Source organism: Copidosoma floridanum, unplaced genomic scaffold (genome assembly GCF_036245765.1).
Source record: "Copidosoma floridanum isolate Cflo_tuat_1 unplaced genomic scaffold, Cflo_Japanese_pri ptg000008l, whole genome shotgun sequence".
Lineage (NCBI taxonomy): Eukaryota > Metazoa > Arthropoda > Insecta > Hymenoptera > Encyrtidae > Copidosoma > Copidosoma floridanum.
This window is the reverse complement of record NW_028321885.1, coordinates 7,058,531-7,074,100: the sequence shown is the minus strand read 5'-3', so window position 1 is coordinate 7,074,100 and position 15,570 is coordinate 7,058,531. Positions and strand designations below refer to the sequence as shown.

The following is a 15,570-nucleotide window of genomic DNA, read 5'->3' as shown; positions in this document are numbered from 1 at the left end:
CAGTTATTGCTTTAGTATTAGATATTAAAAATATCTTCAGGACAAAAGAGTGTACTTCTGGTCAAGACATTTATGATATGTACCGCTAATGGCTATATTGTTGATGTGAAAGGTTCTTATACTTCCAATGCTAATAATACCGAAATTTTAATGAGAATTTTCGAAAAAAGTACCATTTTTGTCTTAGATAGAGGCTTACAAGATAATAAAAATAAATCAGAAAAAATGAGGATACATTGTTTTAATGACTAAGCCTAATGAAAAAAATTTCAACTTACTACTCAGGAATCAAATAATACTGTGACGTACAGTATCTAGAACCTTTGTAAGTTCGCGCCCAAGACTCACCTCTCACGGCGCATGAGCAGCGGATACAGAGTATGATGATCACCTTTCGGCGGCGGGCCAGAGCATTATCAGCTCTCCCGCTATCTCTCTCCGATCAGCCTCCGAACCTAACGCCACGCACGCGACTGCTCTCGCCTTGAGACTCTAATAAACGAACATATACTTTCTTCCACGTGTATTCAATCCCCTTACGTCCCCAAACTCAACAATTCCCACGTAACAGGAGGTTGTAGATAACCCAACCCCCAATTTTTGGTGCTCGACGTGGGGCAAGTTGTGTACGACAAAGTGATAGAAAAATTTTTTTTTAGTTTTCTTTTGTCGTCGGGAAGCACCCACAGTGCAGTGTAAGTAAAAATAAAAAGAATTATTGTGAAAAGAAAAGAGAAAAAAAAAAAAAAAAAAAAAAGATTTTAAAGAAGAAACTGAAAATAATAACAAGAAAAAAAAAACAGTGTTAAGAGGACACACGTAACGAGACACGTGAAAAACGAGCAGGTGTCAAGTACCAGCGTAGGCGCACAGCAGCCATCCAGGAGGCCGGCACCGTCAGGAAATAAGATAAGGGAGAGCCAAAACACGAAACTACACAGCACTACGCACTCTCTGGTAGCAATATTTTTCTTTGGAAACTTTGTGTACGGACACGAAAATGCTTTGGATCGTACTGCTTACAATACTGTCCAGGTAGACAAAAATTATTTAAACGGTAAATAATATTACTGCTGGGCGATAAGTTTTATCAAATAGGCCCAAAACAAACAAATACAACCAAACAAACAAAAAAAACAACCAAGCTAAAAAAAACAAAATGCAGTCGGAAAAAATAAATAACGTTGTAGGTGGGGCGGTGGACCGCTTAGCAGACGCGGAGGTCGTAACAGATGACGGTTTATGGTTACAATTTTGCCACGATCCCGAAGCGGTCAAAGAGTTAGAAAAGTCGAACAAAAAAACAAAAGACTTAATTGGAAAAATGTTTAAGGGCATGAAAACGGTCGTGCTAAGAGACAAGAAAAAAGAGGGCCCTAAGCAAATAATTGGAGGAAACGAAGCCTCAGAATCATATATAGAGCCCCTGGGTAGTGATGATAGTGAAGAGGAAGGGGATGAGTCAGATAGAGGGCCCGCTAGGAATCAGCTTGGCAACTGGAGAAGGGAGACAGAGTTGCTCCGGAGATGGCCAAAAAGGGAGGGGAGAGAAAATGAAAGAGAATTCCACAACAGAGATAGAAGGAAAGCTAGACCGATGCGGGAGTTCAAAAATTTTAAAAATAACCAGGAAAAGTGGGAGCAAACAACAGAAGGAGCTACACACAGATCGCCGCATCACCGGGAGTATGAAAGGAATTTAAAATACTCGATTAAAGAATTGAGCCCAATAATCCCCACAATACCAATATTTACAGGGGATCCAACAAATCTAACAGCGTTCACAAGGGTAGTAAGGGCAATAGGCCGACAGGTGGACAACAGAGACGTCCTATATTTTTTGGCAACGCTATCCAGCAGGCTAAAAGTTTGAGCAGCAGCACATTTAAATGATAGAATCACACAGTTTGAGTCTATTGAAGAATTTCTCGAGGAGGTTACGGAAAGGTACGGGGCCATCAGTATCACACAGACAGTTATGGCAAAAATTAGGTCGGAACGACAAAGGGATAGGGAATCTGTAGAAGAATACTAAGATCGCATGCAAAAATTGTTTAACAGGGCTATGGGGCTTTAAGAAGCAAACCTTGGAGTTTCTGAAATGTTAAGGCAGGAATTCAAGGAAAATATTCAAAAAGAAGTAGTGACCCAATATATATTAGGCCTTAATCCCCCGTGCAACCACGAAGTTTCAATGCATAGGCCCATAACGCTAACAAAGACCATTACATTGGCATTGAAAGTCGAGGATATGATGGCTATGAAATTACCTCGAGTAGACAGCAATAAATATGAGAGATGAAAAAAAATATTTAACAAAAAAGAAGACGAGGTAAACAAGTGTAACTATTGTGGCCGAATTAGGCACAAAGCAAAAGAGTGTCGTTCATTGTGGAACGACATAGAAAAAGGGCTGCTAGTGACGAAAAGTCGCGGTGAGGAGACCAGAGCACCGTACTATACAAGGTACCAGGATAGGGGTGAAAAAAGAAGAAGTGCAAGATCATACAATGATAGTGGAAGAAGACCAGAAGACTACAGACATAGTAATATGGCTCAGGCATAAAATAAAGACAACTACGGCAGATATGGGAGAGATTTAGAAAAAGAGTATGCTTATCGCGAAAATAATAACAATAACAATAGTAATAACAGATATTATGAGCCAAATGGCAGAAATTACGGCCAAGGAGACAGTGGTAGAGATGATAGCCGAAATAATTATGATTGGAAATGTAACGAGCGTTATAAGCCTAGACACACAAACAGGACACAAGACGCAAGGGAGGCTGAACCTAGACGGGGTGATATCTCTAGTAAACAGAAGCCGAAATTTTAGAACGATGCTCGAAGTACTCCCCAAACATTGAGCATCGGGAAAGAGTGGCTACGTATTGTGAAGAACCAAAAGTAAACGATGTAAAAATTGGAGAGAAAGAGAAAAAACTCATACAGTTGGAGGTGTGAAGAAAGGATGTAAACTAAAACAAAATTAATACTCGTCAACAAATCGAACCAAATTTAAAAAAAATTTAAAAGATAAAAAATATATCGATGGGAAAAGAGGACAAGAAAGAAGTCACGACGAAACTAATTAACTATGCAGCAGTAGGACGCAGACCGACAACAGTAACGCTGAAGAGTGAGGATTTCCAAAATAAAAGATCAGATTTCTATGCTGACACGGGTGCTGAGATCTCGATACTAAAAGAAGATAAAATAAAAGAAAATTAGCCATTGGATGAGAATGTAAGAGTAAAAATAATTGAATTAACTTATTGAGAACGTAAAACAAAAGGCACGGTGGACACAATGATCCATGGTATGAAGTGCACTTTCCATGTAGTCCCGCAGGATTTTTCGATCGAAGTAGACGGAATCCTTGGATAGGATGTGTTTAAGAAATACAATGGCGAGGTGAGCGCAAAAACAAATACACTTAGCCTAGGTGGTGTAGAAACCCCACTGAAGATGGCAGAATATTTCGAGATAGCAGCGAGATCCAGGCAGGTTATATATGCAAGAGTCAAAGAAGAATTCGGAAAGATTCAAGTTGGATTCGTGCTACTTCAAGATGTGGGAGAACATGTGCATTTTGGAGACTTTTACAGCACTAATAATAAAGGTAAAATATATGCGGAATGCGTGAATTTTTCAAACAAAAAAAGGAGAATTACAGTACCGGAAGTGGATCTGATAGAGTGCAAAAAAGTGAAGAAAATAGAAATAACTGGTTACGTGGGGGACGGCGCCAGAGAAGAAAAGACTGCATTTGTGGGCTTGCTCGAGGAAGTCAAATTAAAAGAAAAAGAAATAGAAAAAAAATACAGATTGAGATATAAAAGCGTACGTGGAGATAAAGAAATCGACACGTACGCGTAAAAAGACTGTGATATAAGAAGTGTCAAAATAAGAATTGAAAAAATTATGACACTGATCGACACTGAGGGCTGTAACGAAGAAGAGTTACAGCGCGTAGGATAATTAATATCGATGAATCCATTTGTGTTTGGGTTGGACGGAGAACCGTTAAAAACAACTCATTTAATTAAACACAAAATAGAGACTACAACAAATAAGCCAGTAGTGGTCAGAAGATATAGATACCCGCCCGCGGTGAAGGAAAACATCAGGAGAGAAATTCAAAAATTGATAGATTTAGATACTATAGAACCGTCAACGTCCCCATATAACTCAAATATATGGATAGTGCCTAAACCGCCAGGACAAAACGGCGAGAAAAGGTGGCGACTGGTCACAGATTTCAAACAGCTGAACGAAATAACTGTTGGAAGCTGTTACCCACTATTCTTTCAAAGCGACATATTGGAGCACTTAGCGGCTGCTAAGTACATCACAGTAGTTAATTTGAAGAGTGGATTCCACCAGATTAAAATTTAAGAAGAGGACGCGCATAAAACTGCATTTTTGGGACCCGACGGGCACTATCAATATAAACGTATGCTAATGGGATGCTTAGGGTCACCAAATACATTCCTGAGGGCGATAACGTTAGCTCTAGCCAATCTACAAGGGCAAGAAATTAAAGTATACATGGATGACATCATGGTGTTCGCAGCAACTCTCGAAGAACATGAAAAACGCTTCAAAAAATTGATAGAAAGACTGGCAAAAGCGAACATGACCATAGAGCCAGAAAATATCAATTTTTGAAGAAAAAAGCAAAAGTCCTTGGTCACGTGGTTGGAAATGGTAAGATAAAGACAGACCCCAAAAAGATCGGAGCCGCAAAAAAAAATACAAGACCGACAAATACAAGGAAAATTAAGCAGTTTCTTGGATTCGCGGGATATTACAGAAAATTCATAAAAGATTATGCAAAGATAGCGCGACCACTCTCTACAATGACAAAGAAGAATACAAAGTTTAAATGGGGTGAAAAAGAGGAAGAGGCCTTTAAAAAACTAGTGGATGCGCTATGTTCGGAACCTGTATTAACAGCACTGGACTTAAGTAAACCGTTTATTGTTACAACAGATGCATCGGATTATGCCATCGGGACAATCCTTAGTCAGGGTGAGATAGGTAAGGATAGACCATGTGAATATGCGTCACGGTGCCTCAAGGGTAGTGAACTTAGATATCCAACATATGATAAGGAGTTGCTAGCAGTAGTTTTTGCAAAGGAACAGTTTAGACCTTATCTGTATGGCAGGAAGTTCACGGTGGTTACGGATCACGAGCCATTGAAACATTTTAACACGTCCAAAAAACCTGACATTCATTTCAACAGATTAAAGGCAGAGTTGCGTGGTTACGATTTTGATGTAATTTATCGCCCAGGTATCTCAAACAACGCACCAGATGCTCTTTCAAGAAACTCAGTCGTAAAAGAGGGCGAAAAGAACCCAGAACTACCGCGAATAGAACTGTATCAAATGGCAGATGAACAAGAGAAGGAAGAGGGTGTAGTAAGTGACGGCCCACCAGCCCGTATGTTCAAAATTAGGGCAAAATCAAAAATACGGATCGACGGTAAGTTAAAGAAGGTAGTAGTTGAATCAGACTTAGATTCATCACATAAAAAACCCAGGAAGAAAAAGACTCAAGTGAAATTGTGTTCGGAAGGAGAAGTTGAGGAGAAACAACAAACTGGAGAGAAAATCTTATCGCAGGGGCCACTTAAGTATAAATAAGAGCACACGAAGGAAGAGAAGGGCTGGATAAAAGGGGTACAAAAAACAAGCACACCTTATGTCATCATAGACCACAAAACAAGGCAAAAGCAAGGGAAGAAAAAACAAAGGCAGCTCGACACTCTGAACAGAATTAGACAGAATTTTCCTGTTACTCCTGTAAAAAACACACAGACTGAAGAAAATGTAATAGGGAATTGGGAAAAAAGACCAGAAGTTAAACACAATAATTCGGAGGAAATTGAAATATGCTCGAACGGATCAGAGCATGGGAAAGAGAGAGACGACAGTATGGAGAGAAGCTTAAAAAGTCGTAGTACTTCGGAGAATCGAATGTCCGGGGAAGAAACACGATCAGAAAATCCACGACAAGAAAGGCAGAAAGAGTCTAATTATTTTGCGGAAAAGGATCCAAAAAAGATTAACGACCTTACCAGCATGTTACAAAAAAAGGCAGATAGACTCCAAAAAAAAGTTTTAGTCAATATCAGAAAAAGAGAGGTAGAGGGAAAACCAGGAGTCAGAATAGATGTATGGGAGGTAGAAGATAGCAGCAGTGATTTAAGTCAATAAGGTGATCGAAACAAAGAAAAAGAGGGAACAGTAAGTACGGAAGATAAAAGTGAGGAAGAGAAAAGTAAGGGCAAAACTAGCAGCGAAGGAGCAAATCTTTCGTAGGATAATCAGGGAGAAAAGCTATGCTTAAATCATGGCGAGACCTCTGGGGCGTTCGGTAATTTGAATGATGAAGAATCGAGCAAAAAGAACCAATTAATTCCAAACAATGCACTTAATGAGCAAAAACTCGGATCAGACGGAAATTGTGCAGAGCCATGGAAAGAGTGGGATTTAGTAGATGTTAAGGGCGATTGTAATTGCCTGTTATATAGTCTTATTGTACTGTTCGATCTGGACTTGACAGCAAAGCAGCTAAGAAAAATCTTACTGCATTCTGAACATATTAAAAACTGCGTCAACCCGGAAAATACTCAGAGAAATTTGAGGAAGGATTAAGAGTTTGGCGATGGAGAGTTCATTTTTGTCTTTTCTCAGTAGTTCAAAAAGAACATATGTGTGCACTACGTAAAAAAAGATGGATCTCCAATCTGTCAACACTACACAGGAATCAAAGGAAATGAATATGCGCCCATGCGGTATGAGCCGGAGCACTATCAGGCGCTTTGCGAAAAAAGACAAAAACGCTATAAATCAATGTATGAATTATACAAAAATTTAAGTAATGAAGACAGTGAGATAGTACGAGGGGAGAGACGAGCAACATTGAGGAAAAGGAATGAAAACAAGTTCCCAAATACGAGACAGGAAGTCAAGGGAAGAGTTAATAAGAAAATAAAGGAAGACAACAAAACAGATCACGAGACGAGTGATGAGTCAGACTTTGAAACAAAAGAAAAACGAATACCAAAGAAGCGCGATCCGCCACCACCAACACCGGAACCGCCAGATGAGCCTAGCCCAATAGCGGAACAAGAAACACCAAAAATATCGGATGACGACGTAAACAATGAAAGTCACGAAAAAGAAGTTAGCGATAATGAAAAAAGAAAGGAGTTACTTAATGCGAACATGCTGGCAGATGAAAATGCCGAGAGCACATATTATGGCAAAATCAATATAAGTATACCAGGTTTAAAAAGGTACAGAGCTTGCCAGACACGACTACCAGTACAAATACCACCCTGGCCGCCAGAGGAAGATAAGGATATACCACCATTTTAAAGGCTTAAGAAAATAAACAAACACCCATTTAGATACATTGACAACTTAGCCTTCTGTACAATAACAGAAAACATACCGGACACAGAAGCCATAGACGCACTTCACGAGAGAGGTTATATAAATCCAACAGCCATGAATAAAGAAAATAGAAGGGTTAAAGAGGTCTTCCTATCTAGAGCAAGAAAAGTATCAGCAATGCAATTATACGTAAAAGAGCACCTTGACAGTGCGGGATTAAAATCGAATATTAAGAAATGTATATCATCTTTAAAACAGCTCATGTTGTTCAACAAGTTGACGTCAATAGGTATTATACGAGATTTATCAATACTTAGCATATGACAGTGGGACTATTTCGCAGAGCAATTTGAAAACACCTTTGAAAACACAAAAATATCGGCAGTGTTGTACTTGAACAATTTAGTAGTACCACCAGTTGAGCAACGATTTGATGTACTCAAAAAATACCACGAGTCATCGGTAGGAGGCCACAGAGGTATAAACCAGACTTACAACAAAATTGCGAAAGACTATTACAGGCGAAATATGCGACCGGACGTACGTCAGTTTGTGTTAGGTTGTGAATCATGCCAATCTAAGAAACTTATTGGAGTAAAAACAAAACAGGCTTTAGTTGTAACAGATACACCAGCTAAGCCATTTGAAAAAATATCAATTGATTTTTAGAACCCGATAAACAAACTATCGGCTCATGGCAATAGTCACATATTGTGAATTCAGGACTGGCTCACGAAATATATAATTCTTGTACCAGTAAAAAGGGCGACGGCGTTAGAAACAGCAAAAGCACTTTTAAACAGAGTAATTGCATACTTTGGCGCCCCAGAAAAAATGCTGTCAGACAGAGGTGCACATTTCTAAAACAAACTGTTAAAAGAGTTCGCAAGGGTATTTAAAAAAAAAAAATGGGAACAACAGCCCTCCATCCACGGAGTAACGGCACAATAGAACGAATGCATCATACATTAACGGAATATTTAAAGGCATACGTAAATGAAGATGACTTTTGGGGCGATCATTTAGGCATGTGCATGTGCGCTTACAATTCGACAAAACACTCAGCAACGGGGATAGCGCCTCAAGAAGTATTGCTGGGCTACCCAGCCAGAATCCCATCTAGCTTTAAGAAAACAATGAATAAACAAACGCATGATGAATATGTAGAAGACGTAATAAAAACAATGACGCAACTAAGAACAATAGCAGCCATAAATCAAGTTCAGGCGAAATACAGGTCCAAATATTATTACGACGAAAAATTGAACACAAGACTTTTCATGAAAGGGGAAATAGTCTATGTTCTTAAAGAGCCGAGAAAAAAATATGAGGATCACTACGAAGGACCATACGAAATCGTAGGAATAAATTACAAAAACCACAATATAAAACTGAAACGTGGCAATGAAACAAGAATTACACACGTGGATAAAATCAAGAAAGCATGCATTATAAAAACCCAATTGTTAGATAATAGAGAACTCGGAGAATAATGCAGGATAACAAAACTAAATCGTAAAGAGTAAGAAGCAAATTAAAAAAAAAAGAAAAAGAAAAACGAGATATCAGGAACAACAAGTCCAAAATAGTATACTCCTCTCGTAAGCCTGGCCTTCGGACGACTTACGAGATCAGCAATCAAAAACAGTATGAAAAAAAAAATACAAATCTTGTGTTTCAGGGCTGGAACCATGCCGGTGACACAGCAACCTGGAGAGATAGAGGAAATTAAAAGAAACCCTGGAATATTGGTGGAGAGCTTGGGCCCAGTCCAAGCAGTCGTATCAACTTGGAAAATAATATGGTATGTAGATTGGAATGACGTTGTCGAGGAGGTTAATTCGTTTTTAGACGCGAAAAAGCAAGCAAAATGGAAGTGCAGGGTGACGGTAAAAAAGGAACACGAATGTATAGAACAAGTAGAGTACACGGCAGAAAAAGTCCTAAGGGCCTTGGATAGGGTAAAAGAGGCATATAGAACAGTAGTAGGCCAAAAGATCGATGCTCGAAGCAAGACGGTGCAAGCGCTGCAAAGGGGTGTGCCTGACGCGGAAAAAGAGAAAATACAAAAGCTAGTAGAGGCGATCCCGACTAACTCAATGGAAACAACTAAGTACTTAATGTAACAAATTAGAGTCATAACATATGGAAACCATAAACAATACCTTCAAGATATAAGAACGTTTAAAAGATGAAGCTGGAAGAACAACGAAGGAAGGTTTAAAAATGTTCGCAGAGTACTTCGGCAATTATGACAGAGTTACAGAAATGGTGGGCGAATTTGAACACTTAGCCGAGAAACTTATAACAAAATTTGGAACAACGGTGGACATAATATACTTGGCAAGTCAGGGAACGACACATATACCAGATGCGGCATTAAAAGCGATTTTGGAAGCAAAAATTTTGGCAGAGCAGCCGAGACCAGATCTACAGTTCCCAGTAAAGAAAAATATAATCACAGAAGAAGAAATTGGAGAAATCTCAAAAATAACGACCATAGCATTCAACGGCAGAATAATATATTACATACGGATACCACTAGTTACAAAAGAAAATTTGGACCTTCTTGGGATATCATCATTGCCAGTAGAACAAAAAGGCTTAAATACTACGGATTTAGTGGCATACTTGCAGCCAACATACGAATACATAGCGAGCAGTGTTAGTGAGAAAAGATCAACGCCAATACTGCAAGAGGTGATAAGACTATGTAAAAGACTAGGAAAAACACGAATATGCACACAAATGGACCCAACACAGGAAGTCGAAGAGGACCACCCCTGTGAGATACGTATCATATTGGGGATTGCAGTGAAGAAACCAGAAGAATGTCCGATAATATTAGCCAAGTTAAAGGGCACATTTTGGACACGTCTCCATGCTAAAAACCAACATGCCTTTTCCACCACGAGAAAGGACAAAGTCCATGTACAGTGTGAACACTCTGAACATAAGACACTGAAGGTGGTGGATTCTGGGGTAGTCAGCTTAGCAAGAGACTGTATAGCTCAAGCATCGAATACAAGACTAGATCCAGGACAAGACGAAGGTGAAAGTCGCATAATGAAGCTTGAAAGCGCAAATCTAAACTTGAAGGATATACTACAAAAGGTGAAAGGGACTGAAGGAGATATATTATTGGAATCAATGAAAGCAGTGATAAAAAGAGACGGACTACAGGAACTCGATATCCAGGAGCACGGACTTGACAATAGGATAAAAACAGGTACTAAGCTAGCAGATATACTCCAACGGGCACACGAGTTAGTTCAAACAAAGGAGGAATTCTTAAATTGGAAAGAATACGCATTGTTGACAGCGGAAATAGCACTAGGAGTGGCAGCCGGATCTTTTGGATTTTTAAAATGGGGGGGTCCAATAATACTTAAAGGTTTGAGAATGATTACAGGCGGACGGGAGAGGAACCGCGAAAACACCATCTCAGTACTACAAGACTTGTCAACCCAGAGGGCCATGGTTAATGCTCGAGAGGTACAAGTGCTACTGGGCGAGCGGGTAGGATCAGAAGGCAGAAGACTACCAGCTCAGTTCACAACTAATCCACGATGATCATTGAGATCGACAATGTAATAAAAAGGGTCATACATAAGATGTGTACAGATTAAAAAAAAAAAATAATAAATAAATAAATAAATAAATAAAATAAAAAAATAAAAAAGAATAATTAAATAAATAATAAATGTACAAAGAATGTAATTATACAAAATAATGTAAAGAGAGCAGCGCAAACAATAACAATCATGTATACACAAATAATTCACAGACAACATAACACAAATATACTTGCACACACAAACCAGTATGGCCATCGAGGACGATGACCACGTGGCCTCGGACGTGTGACGTACAGTATCTAGAACCTTTGTAAGTTCGCGCCCAAGACTCACCTCTCACGGCGCATGAGCAGCGGATACAGAGTATGATGATCACCTTTCGGCGGCAGGCCCGAGCGTTATCAGCTCTCCCGCTCTCTCTCTCTCTCCGATCAGCCTCCGAACCTAACGCCACGCACGCGACTGCTCTCGCTTTGAGACACTAATAAACGGACATTTACTTTCTTTCACGTGTATTCAATCCCCTTATACCCCCAAACTCCACAATTCCTACGTAACAATACGACATTCATAACAAAATTAAAATGGGTAGTAGAAGCAGCACATGCTGTTTTAAGCAAAAATACTATTAGATCAGAAACTAGATGATAAAATTTTAACTGACTTGGGATTTCTATGTCGAATTGTATGCTTCTCGAATAATAAATTAAGTAAGCGCTGAGAGTCTAATAAAGATACAAAAGAAGAAATATTAAATACCATGGAGCCAGAGAACAAAATAAAAAATACATCAGCAAAAGAAGATTAAAAGATTTCTGTCAAATAATAAAACCATTAGAGATTGTTCTTAAATTGCTTCTTTGTGATAAAATAGAAGTTTGCATGGTCAAAGACAGTGATAACGATAAATTAACAAAACTATTTTTGTTACTTTTTTTTACTTTTGTAAAGTAAATATAATATTAAAGTTCAATTATTATTATGCCTCATTATGTAAATTGCTAATTTTGAAATAAATAAGAAAAAACGTTTTTGCTTTTCTAGTAAAAGGCTTCAAATAGTAAATACAGACTGTAACATAATGCGTGGGGATAGCAATGAGGATGAAATGGTCAGGTGAGAAAACACAAAAAAGAGACACTTGAATAACAACTTTAATATATTGAAAGGTGACAATGATTATAGGGAGAATACGCTCTAGATTGACTTGTTAATAGCTCGAGCTACTACGCTAAAGTAAAGGTAAACCTAGAGAGGTTTAAAACGGAGATTGAATACGCTCCCACGACAACTACTATCAAAGTAGCTCTCTTACGGTTACTCATCATGTTACACACTTACAATACTTTTGCTCTTATGTAGAATCTCGCATACACTACAATTCCTCCCGTTCAAGGTAGTTTTTTTAACGCTTACTGTTTTAGACGCTCGGACGCGCGTGGAGCTACATTTTTTTTTCGCATTGTATCAGCTGATTGCGGTGATGTTTCCAAATTGTATCAGGCGCTACTTTAACGTTAAATGTTAATGGTGTAAGGCATTTAACAATTTCTGCCTTGACACGCTTAAAACTACCTGCCCTATGATCGTCAGCCATGACTATGTCGACTCCTTCAAAAGATGGATTGCGAGGGCCACTACTACATAAAATTTGCACCTCTTGTTTAGTCAAAACATTCGCTTCTGCGCTTGGGCGTAACTTGTCAAAACGCGTGTGAAGCTTTCGCTTGTACTTAAAAACGCGGGGCTTTTGTTAGTCGTACAATGTAGTATACAGCGATAATCGAAAAGAAAAATATCAATAGCTTCCTACAATCTTCTCCCCCTCTTCACAATTTTCTTGATTTTATCTTTGAAGACTCCCACAAAATTCTTGGCTGCAACGTTCGTTAAGGGGTCGTATGGAAGCGAAAACGATTGTTCAATTCCTAATTTTAATAAAAAAATTTTTAATTTTTCGCTAGCAAACTGCCTACCGTTGTCTGTTATTACATGCTGAGGCAAACCGTGTTGAGTAAACAACATGCTTATCATTTTGATTTTTTGTGCTGTAGTGTCGGATTTGAAATCAATGATTTCTGGTCATTTAGAGTGCACGTCCACAACTACCAGAAGCATATGACTAAAAAAAGGTCCTAGAAAATCCAAATGGAAGTTCCCGTATCAATTTCAAAATTAATTATTTTTCCGCTTATTTTTAATTGCAGCCACATTGGCCCTGCTCCTATTGTATTGCATAAGTTTTTTGAACTGCAAAAATGAATATTTTTATCTTCGCGTAATACAAAAAAATCGTTAACACTACATGTGACCTCGCTTTTTTTTTCTTCTTCGGCCGACGATACGCTTTGCTCGAAAAATTAAACAGCTGCACCCCCTTTTTTCTGCATATTACTTCTAGGTGGCCCTTACGATGGCAAAAATTACACTCCTTGAACCGCTATCTGTACTCTGAAGCCTTGTGATTTTTTTACCCACAGCAGAAATAAGTTAAATTTGATTGATTTGTCCCTTTGTTCGTTTGTTGCAATCTTGAGCAAGCACCCTTATATCCATTTGCCCTTCTACTTGCTTTTTGATGAGTTTAAACTATACATTTGTTCGTGACTTGGAGACTTACTACAAACACTCGTCAATCTGTCTGCATTTTTCACTGCGCTTTCACAAGCCAGAGCGTTTTTTAAAGCTTCATCAAACGTCAATTTTGTCTTTTGAATATTTTAATAATTCTGTAGCTTACAAGACAACTACTATCAGAGTAGAGCTCTTACGGTTACTAATCGTGTTAAACACTTACAATACTTTTGCTCCTATATACAATCTTGCATACACTACACAGACAATGTTTTCTTTCAATATTTTAAGCAATTTAAATTTTCAAATCATAAGGCTGCAAACTTTTTACGTACTTACGTAAGGTAGTCAATGGGAATATATAATACCAGCTTTTGGCATTTTACATGATATCTTGCCAGAGATCTCACAAAACTAAGATTTGTATCGCAATGGGCAAAATAAACTACCTTAAGGGCAACAGTTTCAAGGTAAATTAGTACAATATTTCTTAAATTAGATCACATTTTACTTTAATAAATAAGGTTTCAGTTTTTTTTTTCATGTTTTACCGAAAACATAGCTAAAGGCATTGCAAGATAGCAGGAAGAACAACAAAACATATAAGAAGATACTTTAGTCCATGAAATATGGTACTTTTTAAAAAATCAATATGACCTAAATATGATGCGTTTGTTAAAAAGTTTTTTTATACGCCATTTGATGTTGAAAATTTTTTTTTACTGTTGGCCATGTAAAAAGTTACTTCTATAAATTTGTTTTTCAATTTTTCGAGTACAAACTGATGTAGAGAAATATAAGTAAGAAAAAAAATAAGACGTTTGACATTACTGCGCATACACACCCAGTAGGAAGCTGAAAATTTGGGTTTAAGTTTTTTTTGACATTTTCTATCGAATACTACCAAAGATAAAGTCATTCTTAGACAGGGACAATTCTCCGTAGTAACAGGCCTATATAGCCTTTGAATTATTTTTGAAGTAACGCACTGAAGCACCCCGTGACGTACAGTGTCTAGAACCTTTATAAGCTCTCGCGGCGCATGAGCAGCAGACACAGAGAGCACCTGTCAGCGGCGGGTCCGAACGTTAACAACTCTCCCGCTCTCTCTCTTCGATCGGCCCCCGAACCTAACACCTCGCACGCAACTGCTCTTGCTTCGAACCTCGAATAAACGGATACATAACTTTCTTTCACGTGTATTCTATCCTCTTACACCCCCAAGCTCTGCAATTCCCACATAATACCCCAGTATCATTTTTTTACTAGTTTTAATCATCGTTGTTTTTTATACATTAACAAAGTTTACATATAATCTTAATGACATTTACTAAATAACTACCTAATTTCGCATAATTTCTAAACTTAATTATTACTTATTGCTTACGAAAATTTTCGAAGCCATGTGTAAGTTTCTCGTATTTTTGTTCAACAACTCTGTAATTTACTATTATTGAAATTATTGATTATACATGTATAATTATTTTTGAATGACCCAGATTGTTTAGTTTACTTGGGTCTACAGATTTTTATTAATGGCAGTTTGAAAAAGATTTAAATTACCTACGTTATTAAGTTGATTGTATAAATGGCTGTCTAATTAAACATTGTGTAAATCACTGAATCCAATTACTGCTTCTCTAACTCATAACACACAGTAGGAAAAATGTTATTAAAAATTATTTATCTTATTTGCCATCTTATTTTTTATTTTTCTCTGCAAGCTCCAAATGATGTTGTCAAACGTGGGCTTGATTAATTATTGGAAACAGTTAATTTTACTGACCGTACTTTTTTCCTGATGATACAGCTATCCAATCAATAGTATGGATGAACTAGCTAAAAAATTAAAAGGATTTTTGTTGATGATGTATAAAATTTTAATCAATTTCAGATTGCCCATGATTAATTATTGATAATTTTTATTTATTAAAAAATCGAATATTTTTCACGGTTAGTTCTTGTTTATCACCGATGAAGACTATAGAAATAGTACAAGTGAT

The 15,570-nt window shown here is 37.8% G+C and overlaps 1 protein-coding gene across 4 annotated transcripts in view; it reads right to left on the bottom strand.

The window, feature by feature from the left end:
- Nucleotides 1-15,570, bottom strand: part of Asx (transcriptional regulator additional sex combs) — a 422,683-nt gene that overhangs the window by 131,798 nt on the left and 275,315 nt on the right. The window lies entirely within an intron of this gene.